The 16,711-nt window shown below is 34.4% G+C and overlaps 1 long non-coding RNA gene across 1 annotated transcript; it reads left to right on the forward strand.

Annotated features, from left to right (window-relative positions):
- Positions 1–3,182: 3,182 nt before the first annotated feature.
- Positions 3,183–9,146, forward strand: LOC110484798 (uncharacterized). The gene is made up of 3 exons (XR_002467820.3): positions 3,183–3,196; positions 5,672–5,798; positions 9,062–9,146. It is a non-coding gene; the product is annotated as an uncharacterized LOC110484798 (long non-coding RNA).
- The last annotated feature ends 7,565 nt before the right edge of the window (positions 9,147–16,711 follow it).

The following is a 16,711-nucleotide window of genomic DNA, read 5'->3' on the forward strand; positions in this document are numbered from 1 at the left end:
AAAATATTCTAACAAAGAGGCTCAAACAAGGCACTTTACTATAAAGTCATTTTCATAATACTTTCAAAATCTTCCTCAGTCATACAGTGAAACATTCATTAAGCTGATTAACCTGGACTGATCTGCCCCTACGTAGCACTGAATTGTTCCTGACGCTTCCTGTTCTTCTGGAGGTATTGGATCTTTCAGACTCAGCAAATGCTACTTATACACAACTGTCAAAGTAATTTTGCCAGTTTAAACCATCTTTTGGAATATACTTTTTCTATTGCTGACAGAATGATGCCAGGTGGGTAACTGAGGATTGAAGCAACTTCATTATAGAAGCTTGTAGCTGGAGCAAATTCTGGGTTCTCAAATAAGAGATGCTAAAAAGCAGTCCTGGTGACCATTTGGTTTGAATTCATGTACAGTGATATTATCAGAAGCTTATGACAAATTCTATGAGTGTCAACAAAATAATTAAATCAAACTAATGGTGTCTCCTTGTGCTTGGGTAAGATGATGTTGCTTAGAAATAGATCCCTTTTATGATGTTTCTGTTCATAAGTAGAATTCATCAGACATACATTTAAATATTTAATAATTACTTGAATAGAAGGTGAAAACAGCTATAATCTATTTAAACTACTAAATAGCTACTAGCACTGGTGTGTACCAGGAGGAAGTATGGGAATAAAAATTTGTACTATCATGTAAAACCAGCAATCTAGAAATACAATATTATAAAAAATTATCTGAGTGAAAGTAATTTCCTTTATACATTACAATATAAATTTTAGTCACATTAATTTAAAAACATACACCATTGAATAATAACTTTTTATCTCCCCTACTTCCCCATTGAATCACAGTATTACACTTGTTATTGAAACAGCAACAGTGTTTTGCTTCTCTATTTTCTGTCAGTGGTCCAAACACAGATGCTGCTGACAGATTACACAGCCTTTACACTTCCTTCTCCTCAGGCTAGTGTTTCTATATTATTTAAAACTCAGATAACAAGCCTTGTATTGAATTGCACACTTAGGTCATATATCAAGGTAGCAAAAATTGTGGTACTGTTTTTCAGCTCATTGCATGTTAAATTACTGACACTCATGGTTGTGGACTTCATGCTGGCATTTGACAACAAAAGAGACTGGTTGCAGTCCAGGTGAGATAAGAGCTAGACAGTTGGTCCATTAATCAAGTGAACAATTTCAGCTTCACAGAATACTGGCCTCAGATGGTCTAAATTGGCTTAGTCAGTCGAGCTCTGCTGCCTCACTCCAAGGTCATGACTCCCATTTTTTATCTGATTTGTTAGTTGAGACTGCCAGTGGGTTAAGCTACACAGGGAGAATATTTTATTTTAGTGCCAGACACCTGCAGTTGACTTCAAGTGATGACACAATTTTTTACTTTATTCACAAATACCAGTATTCCTAGGCTGGAAAAGCCTAATTTGTCTTGGAACACTACATTATCTATCCTATGTTTATGGTATTGGGAGTTAAATCCTTTTGACTAAGTGGTGTCACCATGGTAGAGACCTGAAGGAGTGGTGTTGTGACCTCCTCTTCACCTCTATTGACATCTTCATTCAGATATTTAGAAGTTTTCAATATCTAAGATGTCTCTAGTTCAAACTTCTATACATAAAAATCAGTAGGTACTCACCCCATTTACTACAAATAATTCTCTCTGAAGCCAGCACCTTTCATATTTAAAGAGACATCAATAGATGTCTTAAAGAGAGATCTGTGGGAATGCAGGGACAACCAGATGTGTTCTGCACAAGCCACTTCATGTCCATATCCAGGATCCTGCCTGGCCCCTGCCAGGTGGGGAGGAGCTCGGGCACCTGCCCAGCACACATTGCTACCCGGGCAGAGCTGCCATGAGTAGAAGTGTTCAGGCACAGGAGGAGGTGCTAGCATGGATAGAGGAGGATTTGGAAAGCTGCAAATCTCCAACAAAGGAAAAATGGCCAGTTGACCTGTGCCAAGCAGCTGCAACGTTGGTACATTCATTTCCTGATGATCATGGAGAAAGTCAGCTGCCAAATCAGCTTCTTGCTCTTAAATTTGCTGTGTGAAAACTGTAACCCTGAGGTCTCCTCCCAAACCCTCTCCACTGGTCTGGAAACAGCATTAAAGCTCTTTGTTATTGCTCATTCTAAAAGGAAATATCAATATTAATTTCTTCTTTATTTAACAAAACAAAGCCATAAGGATGGATACTATGTTTCCCATTTTCTAGCACTCAGTGTGCCAAAAATAGATATAATTCCCCCAGTGATGAGCGTGACCAGCTATTATGTTAGACTGAGCTTTTACATCAAATACAAAAGCTAATTTTTGTTTTTAAAATGAAAGGGTGTTGTTTGGGGAAGCACACTTTGCCTTTTCCTCCTACAGTCACAACATGACATGGTGAAAAGGCATGTGATAAAGTAAAGCAAGAATCTGCATCAGTTTATCTTGTAAACACTATTATTTGATATTTCAATTTACATGGATTTTTTAATTTAGTGGAAATTAGAAAGACTAAGTTCTATCACTATACTTGAGATCCAAATATATTAATCCAAACAAATAGTTTTACCTGGAGTTTTCTAGCTAAATGTTTCTCATGGTCACTATGACAGATATCTACACTGATATATTGTGTTAATGGCCCAGGATGGAAAATACATAATTTAGAAAATTTAAATAGAGAGAGAACCAACCTGGCATCACTAACATAATAGTAACAAGGAAATAAACTCTGTCTCCAGGTTTCTACTCTGGTTTATAATGGAGAACACAATTACTATCTGGACAGACTGCTGCAACTGTGGTATCTGCCAGGCCAGTGAAGTACTTTACAGAATCTTACTTTAATATAGTTATGTATTTTTACTTGTATGATATGAACAGGAATGTAACTACCTTTTTTCATACAGCATTCAGTCATATAAATGGTTGAAAGAAAAATGAATTTTTCATATTGAACATTACTCATCAGCAGAACTTTTTAAGTATTAAATATGTGATTTGGGCTGTACAATCAGAGCACACAGCAGTTACATTACAATTAAACTTTGCAAATACTTTCAGACATCTGAAAAGCTATTTGATTTCAGAACTGCACTTTTTTCTAATTATCTAACTTTTGTTATTAGGACATTCCAGTGTATCCAGTAGTGAGAATCTGATCCTAGAACATGAGGGTAAGTTGTATATTTATATATTTTTATTCTTATATATTTTTATTCATCACTATGTGACAAATTCTGAAGCTTCCATGTTTACTTTACAAATTAATTCAATTTTTGTGTTTTCTTATAAAAAGAAATTATTTTTGAGATGTGAAAAATAATTTCAAATGAAGCCTGAAGTGTACTTGGAGAGTTAGCAAAAGGCATATGCATGTTCATGTCCTCATTCAGTTTGATTTACCTCTGTATTCCCTAGCATAAAATGTTGGACCACTCAGCAAAAATTACTTAAATATGGAGGGGTCTCACATATACTGATGATTTGACATATTGCTGCTGACAAGTCCAATTAAATGTCATAGATGAGTATTTTTACTGAAAAATGCACTGAATTTGAAAGATATTCACTTAATATTCTTCAGTAATTAAATCATATTTAAGTAAGAAGTGACTGTCCACCTGTAATACAGGTCCTATTCATAATACACTCAGAACCCAAAATGAAAATTAATAATTCTCACTGGTTAAATATATATGTCTCTAACTTGAACATCATTGCATTTTTCTTGATTATGTGTGATAAACTACACATCTGTGATGTATAATAATGATCAGACAGGCAGAATTGGAAAAAAAAATATTTTTTTAGTTACATAGTTATTATTATTATTATTATTATTATTATTATCATTATTAAATAAATAAATAAATAAATAAATAATAAATAAATAAATAAATAAATAACCTTTCCTGATGTGAATGTCTTGGCATCTTGCCTCATAAAACTTGCATGCTCCAAATGTCCCTCACTATTTAAGAGCCAAACTCTTGACTTTGATTAGAATCAGTAGAAGCCTCAGATAGAATGTTTTGGTCTACCAGTTTTAAAGATATGGGAAAGGTTAATATCTGTTTGCAGTGGTTACTACACAGCAGTGTCAGAGAGAGCCTTGAGAAGATATAACAGAAATACCATCATAGCCAGAGGCAGTTTGTCAGGGGACCAGGGCATAAGCCAGTTGCTCAGCTTGTGATTGAGAGAGAAAAAAAGATTCACTTCCTGAGCTTTTGTGTTCTTGCTATGTCAAGTTTCTTGATAACTGGGGAATTTTTTGTGCCTTCAGGTAAGCCCACATATCTGTTTGGAATAACAGAGAGCAGAAGGTGCTGTTGTGAATATACCTGGAGATGCTGGTTTTCAAATGCCATATTCGGATAGACTGATGGAATGCATCAGCTCACAGTGATGCACAGCTGTCACTTATATCCAAGTGCTTGGATGACAGTCTTCTTGCCACTCATATTAGACGGACATAGAGAGACAGTTACCAGAAGTATTCTCATTAAGTATCCTGAGGCCTGAATGAAAAGAGGTTCATTTTATTGCAAATGAACAAAACCGAAAAGCTGGCAAAAAATTATGAGTCTTTATTTTTGCCTTTTTTTTTTTTTTTCCAAAATAGACAATCCGCAATTAAACATATTGACAAACAAAAAATTATGAGTCTTTATTTTTGCTTTTTTATTTTTCCCAAAATAGACCATCTGCAATTAAACTTATAGACAGACAAACAAAAAAAGATGACATACAGAAAGCAACGGAACAGAGTCAATATGACTTAAGGACTACAATGGCCTTGATTTATAAATAGATTTCCCCAAAATATAAGCTTCTGCTCAAACACTTGCAGATAATATATAGCCCCTTCTCTCTTTCAGAACCATTTCACAGTGAAGATTTTATTTTTGCAGCCATTATAATGCCAATATCTGAACACAATCCTTTCTAGAGTTTGCCTTAATTTAATGAAGAACGTGATAGTATATGAACCATAACCATCTGAGGTGAACTATAAGATGGAGGGAAGATTAAACTTCACAAGGCATTAACTCAGCCAGGCCTCCAACATCTGAGAACCAAAATTACTCTATTTACAGAAAATTTCATAGAATGTAAAACTTTATTAAAGTATATTTCATTGCTTTTATTCAATAGCTTTCCTTTCTGTGGAATTTGAATTTGAGCTTGACTCAGGTCTAGTTAATATTCAAGTGCAGCAGACATATGCCTTAGGTCGTGTGCAGGCTTTGTAGCCTTGCTTTGGCTGACAATATATGTATATGTGTGCAAATAGCATCCTGAATAAATGCATAGTGCATTTCGGAGTAATTGCCCAAGTATTTAGAAAGCCTTTGACAAAGAGAAGAATGAGAACATGTTATAGTCAGACCAAAAATTGTTTTTTCACATGCCTCCTACCAGGGCAGTCTTGGACGTGCCCGCAAAGGAGGCAGAACAGAGTGGCTAAAGGCTGGCATGGTGAACTTGGAGAGAATAACGTGCACAAACCAGTCGTTTGTGTGTGCTTTGAGAAACACTAATTCAGAACTACACTCTCAGGATTTCTAAGGATTCAAGTCTGCATTAGTGTGTGTAAGATGACTGTTTCATGATGTTTTTGTTGTTGTTGTTTTCATTTTTATCAGAGATTAAGGCTTTCAACCAGGAACATTCCCAGGACCTCAATATCAGATGATCTGCTTCCAAAGACAAAGCTGTCCTTTCAGCAGCGCTATGCACTCCCTTCAGCAACAGTGTTTTCTTATTTGAAAAGTAAGTTAAAATGGTCCTATTTTTGAAACTTATATCTATTTATATAACAGTAGTTGTTTTGCTACAAAAATCTGTTGAAAACCTAACTAGGTTCCTTGCAAGAAGGACAAATACAGGCTGTGTGAACTACACATTTATATATAAATAGCTCAATTTTGTATATATAAACTCTTCTTCATTGCTGTTAAATACTATAATATACTTCTATCTGGTGTCTATGTGTGTTGGGCATATTATGAAATGGAAAGCATGAGAGAAAAAATGCTAATGTCCTTGTAAAACATTTCAAACAAAGGCAAACTTCCCTTATTGCAGCAGTCTTTAGGAAAGTTTTATGGTCACTGTGCATTTTCTTTCACCCCATGTGATGCTGATGCTGGTGAAAATGCTAGCTAAGTAAAACATGCACAAATTCCTAAAAATTATTCCTAACTTGCAAAAGGTAAAATGAATGAGGCATTTTAAAACTGATGCAAGGTACTCAGACATGTTAATAGCTGGATGCAATTTACATGTAAATAAAATTCATTGCTTGATATCAAATCTCAAACCAGCAGTCTTCTACCATCCAACACTAATTAAAATTACTAAAATGTAAGCACAAGGGATGAAGAAACTCGAAAGGCACTGCACTATAACTCCAACATGCATTGTTTTATTTGACATTTTCCCTTCTAGACCTAAATCCCGACAGTAGTTGGTGACAAGAACATAGTAGTTTGTATATTTATTGGTCCAAATAGGGTGCATCAATGCTACTGGGAATAACATCTTGCCAAAGGCAAATTCTTGGGATGGCAAAACCCAAACATATTACAAAATAAGAAAAAACACAGTATTTGAGCAGAACAAAAAAAATCAGGTTAGTAAATATTTGTTAATATATATTTATTATATAAAATGATCACTTAGTTTAGTAGTTTCTGCATGGATTCATTATTATAGAAGTCCTGTTGAATACATACACATATAAGTATTTAAAATAAGATGAAGTGTTCAGATTTATGCATCTTGCTGTACAGAGTTTATACAAACAAGTGCTTCCAAAAAGCAGAAAGCAGTCATCTAGTCATTAAACTCTTCTTTACAGTCCCAATGTAAAGCAGAAGCCAATTTTGCTGCAAAATATCAAAATTCAGGAAGTGAAAGCTCTTAAAATAACACATATATCACATTTAGTCAATCTTTGCAGTCCAAACCCAATTAATTACAGTTGCCAGCTGATGCTTTTAAAATAAGTTCTGACAATGTGTTTATGGTAATGTCATGATACTTGCTCTTAGTAAGTTAAGCACCTCTTCTCACACAGCTTTCACATACAGTCTTACACTGTGTGAACTGGAATAGCAAGAAAATGCTACTGCTACAGAAATTTATGTAAAATTTATTGACTTACACTTTTATTAGATTTCATGAAGTATGAAAGCAATGCTAATGTTTTCAACCTCATGCTACACTCTTTCTTAAAACCAGTATCATTTCAGTCTTCTAAAAAGTCATTAAAAGTGGTTAAACAAAAATCGTTATACTGACACCAAAATTCTTCCAAATAATCTGACGACATACAATTAAATTCCTTAGATAAAAGAAAGCCCACTGAACACTCCAGTAGAGATTTTTTTAAAGAAAACTTTCAAAGGTTTGCTCAAGGACATTTCCACAATCACAAAACAGATAAAGAGCTTATTTGGTTCTGTCTCTTCTTTAAGTCATAGTCTTTTGTTTATGCTTCAGTCTTTCTGTAACAGCTGACATGATGCCAGAATCACTACTGCAGGTAAAGAAAAATCAAGTATTTGAAGAGCTTCTAAGTAATGCTAGGAAAAGAAAAATATTAAAATTCTACCACTTAAGAGTTTTCCTGACATTGTATGTGAGAAACCTTGGACTTCAGATACTTCTTTTTACAGTACATACCCTTTCAAACATGGAGAACAGATTTGCATTAGCATTTGCACAGATTTTCATATGCTTTCATATATATATTTTGTGCACTTTTAGTATTTACTCCTGGTGGTATTTGTCTACATAGTAGTAACATCCTTTTTGCAGGATTATTAAATACTGATAACTTCTGTGGCAATGAGCAGACATTAAAATTTGAACTTAATACACAGCAGAGAAAGCAAGAAAGTCTTCCAGTTAGATAGACCTGAACCCATCAAGTAGACATGAATTCAAAAAGGGGAAATGACTGGTCTGTAGCTAAAGAAAAGTCTATAGAACTAAGCCATCATAACATTATAATACTTTTTATTATTCTAGGCAAACTATGTCTAAAAGTGTCCATTTATCTAAAAAAATTATTGTGAATTTGTACATATCTGGCTAAATATCATAATATTTTCTAATTTTGGTTTGGTTTTGGGCAGAAGATGGGCTTTGGAATTCTTCAATAACGTTAGTAGCTTAAAAGTACTAAATGTATTTTTATTTTCTTAAAGAAAACTAAGCTACATCAGTTAAAAATCTTTAGTATATGAGTTTGCATTTTAAGGATAAAAATTGATGATCATACTAATATCTGTGAAGTGTAACCACATAGATACAAAGGCAAAAGTCATCTGTCCCTCCTACAGGATATAGTCCCAAAGACTTCTCTAGCACGGGTACTTCCCATGGCGTACAGTCCTGCAGGAAAGGTCCATGCTGCAGTTTTGCACTGTGGGTCACCTGTGGGTTACAGACAACCTGTTGCATGGGCTCTTCTCCTTGGTCCACAGCTCTTATTAGAAGTCTGCTCCTGCAGGGGATCTCCACAGACTGCATCTTCCCTCAGGGCCCATGAACCTTCTCTGGATCGTCTGCAGGCTGCAGCATGGATACATTCCACAATGGTCCTTCATGGACTGCTTCAACTGCCCTCACCATGATCTTCTCCATAAGCTGCAATGGCACGTGGACTCACCTCTATCCCTTCCTTCATTCAGCTTGATGTCTGATTAGTAGTTTCATATCTTCCTCACTCCTCTCTCAAATAGCTGCTGCACACTATTTGTTGATAATGTTATTGGCTTAATAATAAAAACTTATTTTTATTTGCTTAAAGAACATTGACCTCAGTTACACCAAGAGCATTAGCATACTTGCTTTTCTTGAGTATGTTATCATTCTTAATTAAGTTATAACATACCCATTATTAAATATGCTGTCAGAGGCAAAATCTGTGTTACCAATGGGTTGTTTTAGACAGTGGTGGCTCTGGTTTGAGCCAACTGAAACTGGCTTTTTCTGGTATCTCTATCCCTGGTCTCTTCTCACAGATGCCATCTTTTCCTTACATTAGATTCACCATGGTAATACACCCTTCAAAGTGCTACATATGTCTTTGAACCTACTGAGACAAAGGAGGGATATGAAATGAAGTTCTTCATGCTCTGCATTCAACCTCCAGAATGTTGCAAGAAAAATTGCCACTGAAAAGCAACGCCAGCAGCCCAGCTTTGAATGTGACTCTGCCAACATGCTGGAAGTTAGATACAAGAATATTTATCATTCCTAGGATTTAGTGGATTTACAAGTGGAAACCTTACTAGAGGTGTTTGCTGAGCTTTACTGTGACTCTGCTCAGATTTGTAAAATTGAGCTGGATTTTCCCATACTTAGACCCTTTCCATGTCTGGAAAATAAGAATAGTAAACTGCTAGCATGTGCAGTTTTCATTCTTTCCAGCAAAGTGATTTTAAGGATCAAAGTTCTTTACTGTGATGCTGAAATTCTTCTCCTTCCTGCGTTTTTGGAGCTGTGTCTTAGTCTGTAGGATTAGTTTCTTTTTTGTCTGGCCTAGATCACACTGATCCTGTCCTGCAGGGAGTACAAGCCAAATTTAATAATTTTCCCCAGCTTTGCTTAGGATTTGGACATGGGAGCAGCTTCTAACACTTATTCAGTGTTACGCTTGGACAAAAGCAAATAAGATAATCTCTTTCAAAACCTGTGACAAGAACAGTTTATAAACTAGCAAAATGTAAAAGCAAAGTCTACGTATCCTACCAAATTAATATTTCTACCCCTCTGAAAAAAAAAAAAAAAAGAGAGAAAAGTAAGGAGAGAGAACTGTTCTAATTTTTGAATTAGCATTTTTCATTCTATTGGAGGAAAAAAATGAACAAATTTAATGAAATTAAACAAAAATGAACAAATGAAAAAATTAACAATATTTTTCATTCAGTAAAACTCACCAAGAAGACTAAGTAGCATAAATGGAAATTAAATATTCAACCTGAAAATCTTTTTCTTTTCCACATGTATAATCAAAGTAATAAGACTCATGAACTATTCCCTTGCCTTGCCTTGCCTTGCCTTGCCTTGCCTTGCCTTGCCTTGCCTTCCCTTCCCTTCCCTTCCCTTCCCTTCCCTTCCCTTCCCTTCCCTTCCCTTCCCTTCCCTTCCCTTCCCTTCCCTTCCCTTCCCTTCCCTTCCCTTCCCTTCCCTTCCCTTCCCTTCCCTTCCCTTCCCTTCCCTTCCCTTCCCTTCCCTTCCCTTCCCTTCCCCTTGTCAAAAAGAATAAGATATAATCTGTAAATTCTGAGATTAATGATGCAAATAAGCACGTAAGAGTGTCATTGGTTAATTTTGTTAATGTTCAAATAAGTAGTGAATTTAATAAATGATAGAAATTTTATAAATACTGAGGGAAAATTTAGAATTCTTGCATTATCTTATACTCAATTATTATTATTATACAATAAATACAAATTATTGTAAAAAAACCCTTTATAAATATCTTATGATTCTAACCAGTCACTCTAAAATGAGTTCAACTTGTGCATGCTTGCAGAGAGCATTAAAGTATAGTAGGAAAGAGATTTTATTTCATTACTTGGGGGAAATAATAATGCAAATGGGCAGTTTTGGGCCCCCTTCCAATCAGCTTTGGTTTATTCTTCTGACACAGAACTCATACCCAGCAGCACAAGCATAAGCACAACCACTCCAAACCTCATCTCTATTCATGGAAACCACTTCACAGTTTTCCTATGAAAGAATCCTGGCAGAGACACAGACCAAAGCACAGGGTGATTCCTTTTTAGAAGGTTATAAGAGACTATAAATCTGTAATCTGACCTTTCAAACCCACAGAAAAAATATTTAAGCAGAATTCTCACTTAAGATGACCAAGACACTGTTTATTTCCAAAAAGACTAATTGCTATGACTTATAGATCTTGAAGTAAAAAGATAATTTTTCTATTATCTATACTATTGGCTTAAAAATGAAACTTAATAGAAGCTTTAAAGCAAACAGCAAGTTATTTGTAGTTATATATAGATACATATATTTATAAAACTTAACAGAATGAAGACTCTTAAAGAAAATGTGTTAATTTGAGGAAGACATTAATTAATTTTTATGGTAATTTTTAAGAATGTGGTGGAATTTCTGATGGGAGTTAAATACAGAACCTGATGACTTGGACCATGGGAGACTGAGAGCAAATGGGAGAGGGTTGATATGGGACAAAGATTTGGAAAAAATGCACCTTTCTGATAGAAATCTTTATTGGGTTCTAGCACTCATCTAACTGAAATAGATTCATGGAGCAACTCTTTTGAATCAACCAGATTAATGAGAATTTTTCTCATTATATATTGTCTGTGTACTTCAGAGGACTAACTTTAGTATTAATTCTATGTTGTCGGGGCACAGACTAGGAATCTTTAGACTATGGGTGAAAATGCATGAGTCACAAATGTAAGATTTCTCAAACAGAGCTCTGAAAAAACAAAATATTTTTCTTTTCCCCCAATGGAATGAATGTGTTACATGTGACTCAAGTAAACCTACCATGAAGGATATATTCTAAGGAACATTCTGTTGCTAGTTTTACTCTTGGTGTAGAAATAATAGGATTCCTTATTATGTCTTAGCTTGATTAAATTGACCACATAAGAAACATTCTTTTCAAAGAGCTCTTCAGCTAAAACTATTTAATGCATCCTTAAATACTTCAGAGCTGACAGGTCAGTCACAAGGAGTCTTCTCTGTAGAGCAGAGACTGTGAAGTCTTAAATCTGTAGATTAAGCAATAGAAAATAGAGCTGGCAGCCAGCTTTTTTATAACAATAATTAACAGCTCCCTAGGGTTCAGTCTGACAACATGTTATGTCAGTTTTTACTGATGCTTGTCAGATGGCTATAATATTGCAGGAAACAAACTGTGTAAAGACCAACAAATACCTCATTATCCTGCGTGTATATAGCAAAATACAATGAAGCCCTCTTAACCTGAATAAAGAGGAGCCAGGTCGTCAAAAGAATGAATGCTTGCTGGTAGAATCTCTAAAGTATGTCGTGGTAGTCTTTTCACTTAAAGTCAATTTAGTTGTGGCATGTTGTTTATACTCCTGTAGCACACCTTGCCAGCCCAGTGCTTTATCTCTGCACAAAGCCAGCTGAGTGCTAAATTTTCAATATTAAACTCTCGTGGAGATAAACACGCTTGAACAGAGACCATCCTCGATGTTCCAGAGTTTGCTTTGCCATTAATCTGCCACAGTGTAAATTCACTCCTAGGTAAACAAATGACCAGGAAATGTGTGTTCCTGGTGTGAGTGCTGAATATGGGAAACACTATTTTCTGTGAGAGATTACATGAAAAATAAAAGTGTATAATACAGTTCATGATAATAAAAAGCTCAATAGCATCACCTCACCTGGGTGTCAACTCCAAATTATAATTAAACCAGTATTTTCCTTTTCTCATTACATTTTACACACAGTAGCAGATTTGGGAGTTGCGATATCATTCCTATAAAATTTACTTTTTACATAGATTTGAATCCAATTTACAAAAGTAGAATTTGGTGAAATATCCTTTTTGTTTGTTTGTTTTAACTAAGACTCAAACCAGTAACTAGCTACTGCTCCATAAATTTACACTATTAAATAGGACCTTAGATATTTCCTTATCCTTACTTAGAGGATTTTCTGAGGATATTAACTTCAACTGGTTGTGTTTTATACTTGTTAAAAAATATAGTATTTCTTCCACACAACTGAAAACTTTCTGTTTGACTAATGCTTGAATTGACCTATTTTGCCATTAAACTTTACTGTACACATTAGAACTTGAAACACTTTGACCCTTCTTCCAATGCATGGTGTCTATGCAAACGGGTATTTGTATGAATATTTTTTTCTTCTATGTCTCTCTGGGAAGAAAATACTATTTAAACACAGAATGAAAGGAAGAAGTGAGAATATTTAAGATTATTATTATTACAGATAATATTAAATATCACTCTTGTTTATGGGAAGTTCAGTGTTAAGTTGGAAGGGACAGGTGTTCTTATAATCTGCTTATTAATAAATTTTTAGAGAGGAAAATGAGTACCCAAAATATTGTTTAGTTAGCATTTTATGAATTGTTCCTAAATACTTTTTTTTGTAATGTTATTGCTTCCTGATTATTCACAAGCAGATCTTCAATCTCTGTCCTAACCAGTAATATAATCTCTCAAAATTAAATTACTTCATTTACTCTGAAGCGTAAGTGTGAAACGTGAGTTCATTTCCTTTGATACCATTAAGCAGTAAAGAAGAAAAATAAAATCAAGTGGAGAAAATAAGTCAAACTAATTTATTTCTATATAAGACGGTCTATACCTTGGGCAATCAGTGACTCAGTAGGAGAAGCTGAACATTGAGCAGGGAACTCAGTAACAGAGTGAGAAAACAAAAATGTCTCCAGGAAACTATTAGTTTGGCATATTGGCTTTGCAGTAGACAGTTACTTTGTAAAATTCAAAGTAAACTGTGAAGGTATTCCATTTCCTTTCAAAGTTTATCATTTTTTTTTATTTTTAATGCCATAGCAGTGACTCAGAACTTAAAGAAGTCCCTCAACCCCTTGGCCTGCAGTATTCACTATCTACTGTGTAGACACAGAGTCCTTGAGCAAAACATCTGCTACAAGATTAATTCAAGAATCTCTTCATAATTTCTCTCTTGGCTTCTTTTTATTCAACAAGCGTTAAATCTCTCTGTTTCAAGATACTTTCTCATTCAATAATGGGATCAATTTCAAGAAGAGTTCAAAAATAAGTGTTTAAATTCTTTTCACTAAAGTGTAAGAAGAGAGATTTGAAGAGGAAGAGTTTCAAACATCAACGATAAAGTCTAATATAGAGTAAGTGTTTACAGTAAAAGAGTAATGCCTGGGGTTAAAATTAAATCATATCATGATTCCTTCATATATTTTTTTTTTTCTGTAAATGGGAACTGTGCAAGGCCTCTTTCTCTGTAACTGAATTATTTCTAAGAAAAAACAAAAACAATCCACAAATAATTCCTCTTCTTCATTGGAAACTATGAGTGGACTTCTGTTTAAGGAACATTTTGAAAGTGCATTCAGAGTGAATGAACATACATTTATTGATAAAGACATTAGATAGATCCCTCCCAAAACCAACAAATCATATCATATTCCAGTCATAATCATATATTCCTAGTTCTTAGTCACATAACATTGATCTTCTAGTTTTCTAACTTTTGAAAACTTCTGTAATTTTATGGGATTACCTAATGAGATCTTGATGTGGTCTAACACATTTGAAGATGTGAGGGTCTGAAACTCCTAACATATTATGATTATGACATTTAGTTTTCTGCAATAGAAATCACACAGAACCTTATGCTACAATTGCCACATGAAAATCTCCTCAGAAGCAGTGACAATACATGTGTAACTGAGAATGTGACACTATGACAATAGCATTTACATTTATAAATAAGGGTATAATTTTACTCTCAGTCTTCATTTAATGAAAGAACTGAAGCATCTCATTTTCATTCTCTTTGCTCTTGGAACTGATAAGATTTTTCCACCTTATGCTAATTCTTTGTAGACAATATTTAAATTAAAAAATTAGTTTAAATGTCTCCATGCAACTGAGAATCAATGAGAATAAAATAAATTAAAGAGAATATTTTTTAGACATAACTTTCAAATGCAATGTGAAAAAAAGAGGTTATGTGTTCCTGAAGAGTGAAGCAATGGGCATATGAATTGGGTGTTAGCACCATTTCTGGCTTGTGCAAACCTTTTTTGCATAAAGAATGATGTCATTTTAGCTTTTTATCAAACACTTACAGCCTCTGTCAATGCATTTTGGTTTTCATTGGTAGGATAGGGGGAAAAGTAACACCATATGGGAAAGGACATGAAGACCCTATATTTTTAATGAAGTAAACTATTTTCTGGATAGTTGTGTGCATCACATTTTTTCTTCAATTTTTTGACCACTAAAACACCACTCTTTTGGCATCAACTCTGAAGTCTGTAGCTGGCAATCCTATGGGAATAATTTCCAATTCATATTTCCTGATCTGAAGGCATTTATCTCATCATATCCTTGTACTGAAATACAACAGAATGCTAGCTTAAAAGTATTGGAATGATACATGTTCAGAAAGCCTGAACTCAAACCTAAAAGGAATTTGGTGGGACAGTGGCCTTCACAGACTGTGAGTTTACAACGAAGTGAAATTTAAAAACCAAGTGAAATATGCATTAATAACTGCCTCTGCAAATGAAGCACTGTCAGGGCACCATACAGCAGAGGCTATTCCACTGGTAATACCATAAAATTATATATTGTACCAGTACATCTATGTCAAATATTTAATTTAAAATATAAGCAAGCTACAGTATATAATTTGAAGATTTAGGATGTAGATTATGCTTCATTATTAAAATTACTGACTTAACACACAACATTACTAACTCAAAATTTACACCAGCATGATAAGCAAGAAAATCTGAAGACTTAAAAAGAGTCAGCACTAAATAATTTTCAGTGATCAATACGAGACTCAATAGAAATCATTATTCCAATTCTTCTTGCTATCATAGTAACATACTGTGTATGAAATTTCCACTAGACACAAAAGAATATTAACAACATACTTGGACACTGATTTTCTAAAGTTTTTGCTCAGGTTTAAAAAAAAATTTGATAAATACTTTATTTTATTTAACCTTTTTAAAGAAGTCTAATCAATTGCCTTTAAAAAGTTCATCCAGATATAATGACAAGGAAAAATAACAGTATTCCAATCCAGTTTTTTGTATATATAAAATATAAATGTTACAGTCCATTCTTTCTGTATTCCTTATTTAACTTCCTCTTAAACATCAAGTGTTATCAACTTGGATTAAAGCAATGAACATTTCATTTCCTGTCTCTGTGTGCGTAGTAGTTCAATTAACTGATAGCAGTGTGAGATCTATTTAGATGGTAAAGAATCCAAGCTTGTGTCCTGGACTGTAAGATGAAATGCTGTGCCCCTGCAATATTTAGACACGTGTGTATTAAGATCATAGCTGTGCTCCAGATATGCTTAATATCTTAGATTTCTGTACCCAAAATTGCTCAACAGTGCCTTCTCAAAACTCTTTCTTCTTGAAATCAGTTTTCTGTCTCTCCAGGGATTCCACTGCCCTAAAAACTGAACCTTTTAATGGTTTAGACCTGTTTTCAACTACATTGTGACATTTCAGTGATGTTTGAAACAAGCCCAAACTGCTGTTATACCAAACCCTTCCTTAAGAAAATGGAAAAAAGAAAGACCTGTGTGCACTACGCTAGCTTCTGCAGTTTCATCCTGGTTTTGTTAGCCAACAAACGGCAGAAGAATGTGAATTCAGAGGGAACTTGTTAACCAACCTACTTTTGCTACTACAAATAATAATTTCACATAATGATTGAAAATAGTTAGCATTTTCCTGATCTCTAGTGAATCTCTACTGTGGTCAGTTTATAACCACTGGTTTCTTTGTCACATAAACTCTTCATAAATCATTCTTCCTACTTAAGAAAAACTTTGCATTTCCCTCCAGCTATATTTGTGGGCAGCAAGTGTGCTCTGTTCTGCCTAAATTTTCTTGAAACTTGAACTATAGTTACCTC

The sequence above is a fragment of the Lonchura striata genome, chromosome 1 (assembly GCF_046129695.1).
Source record: "Lonchura striata isolate bLonStr1 chromosome 1, bLonStr1.mat, whole genome shotgun sequence".
In the NCBI taxonomy this organism is placed as follows: Eukaryota; Metazoa; Chordata; class Aves; order Passeriformes; family Estrildidae; genus Lonchura; species Lonchura striata.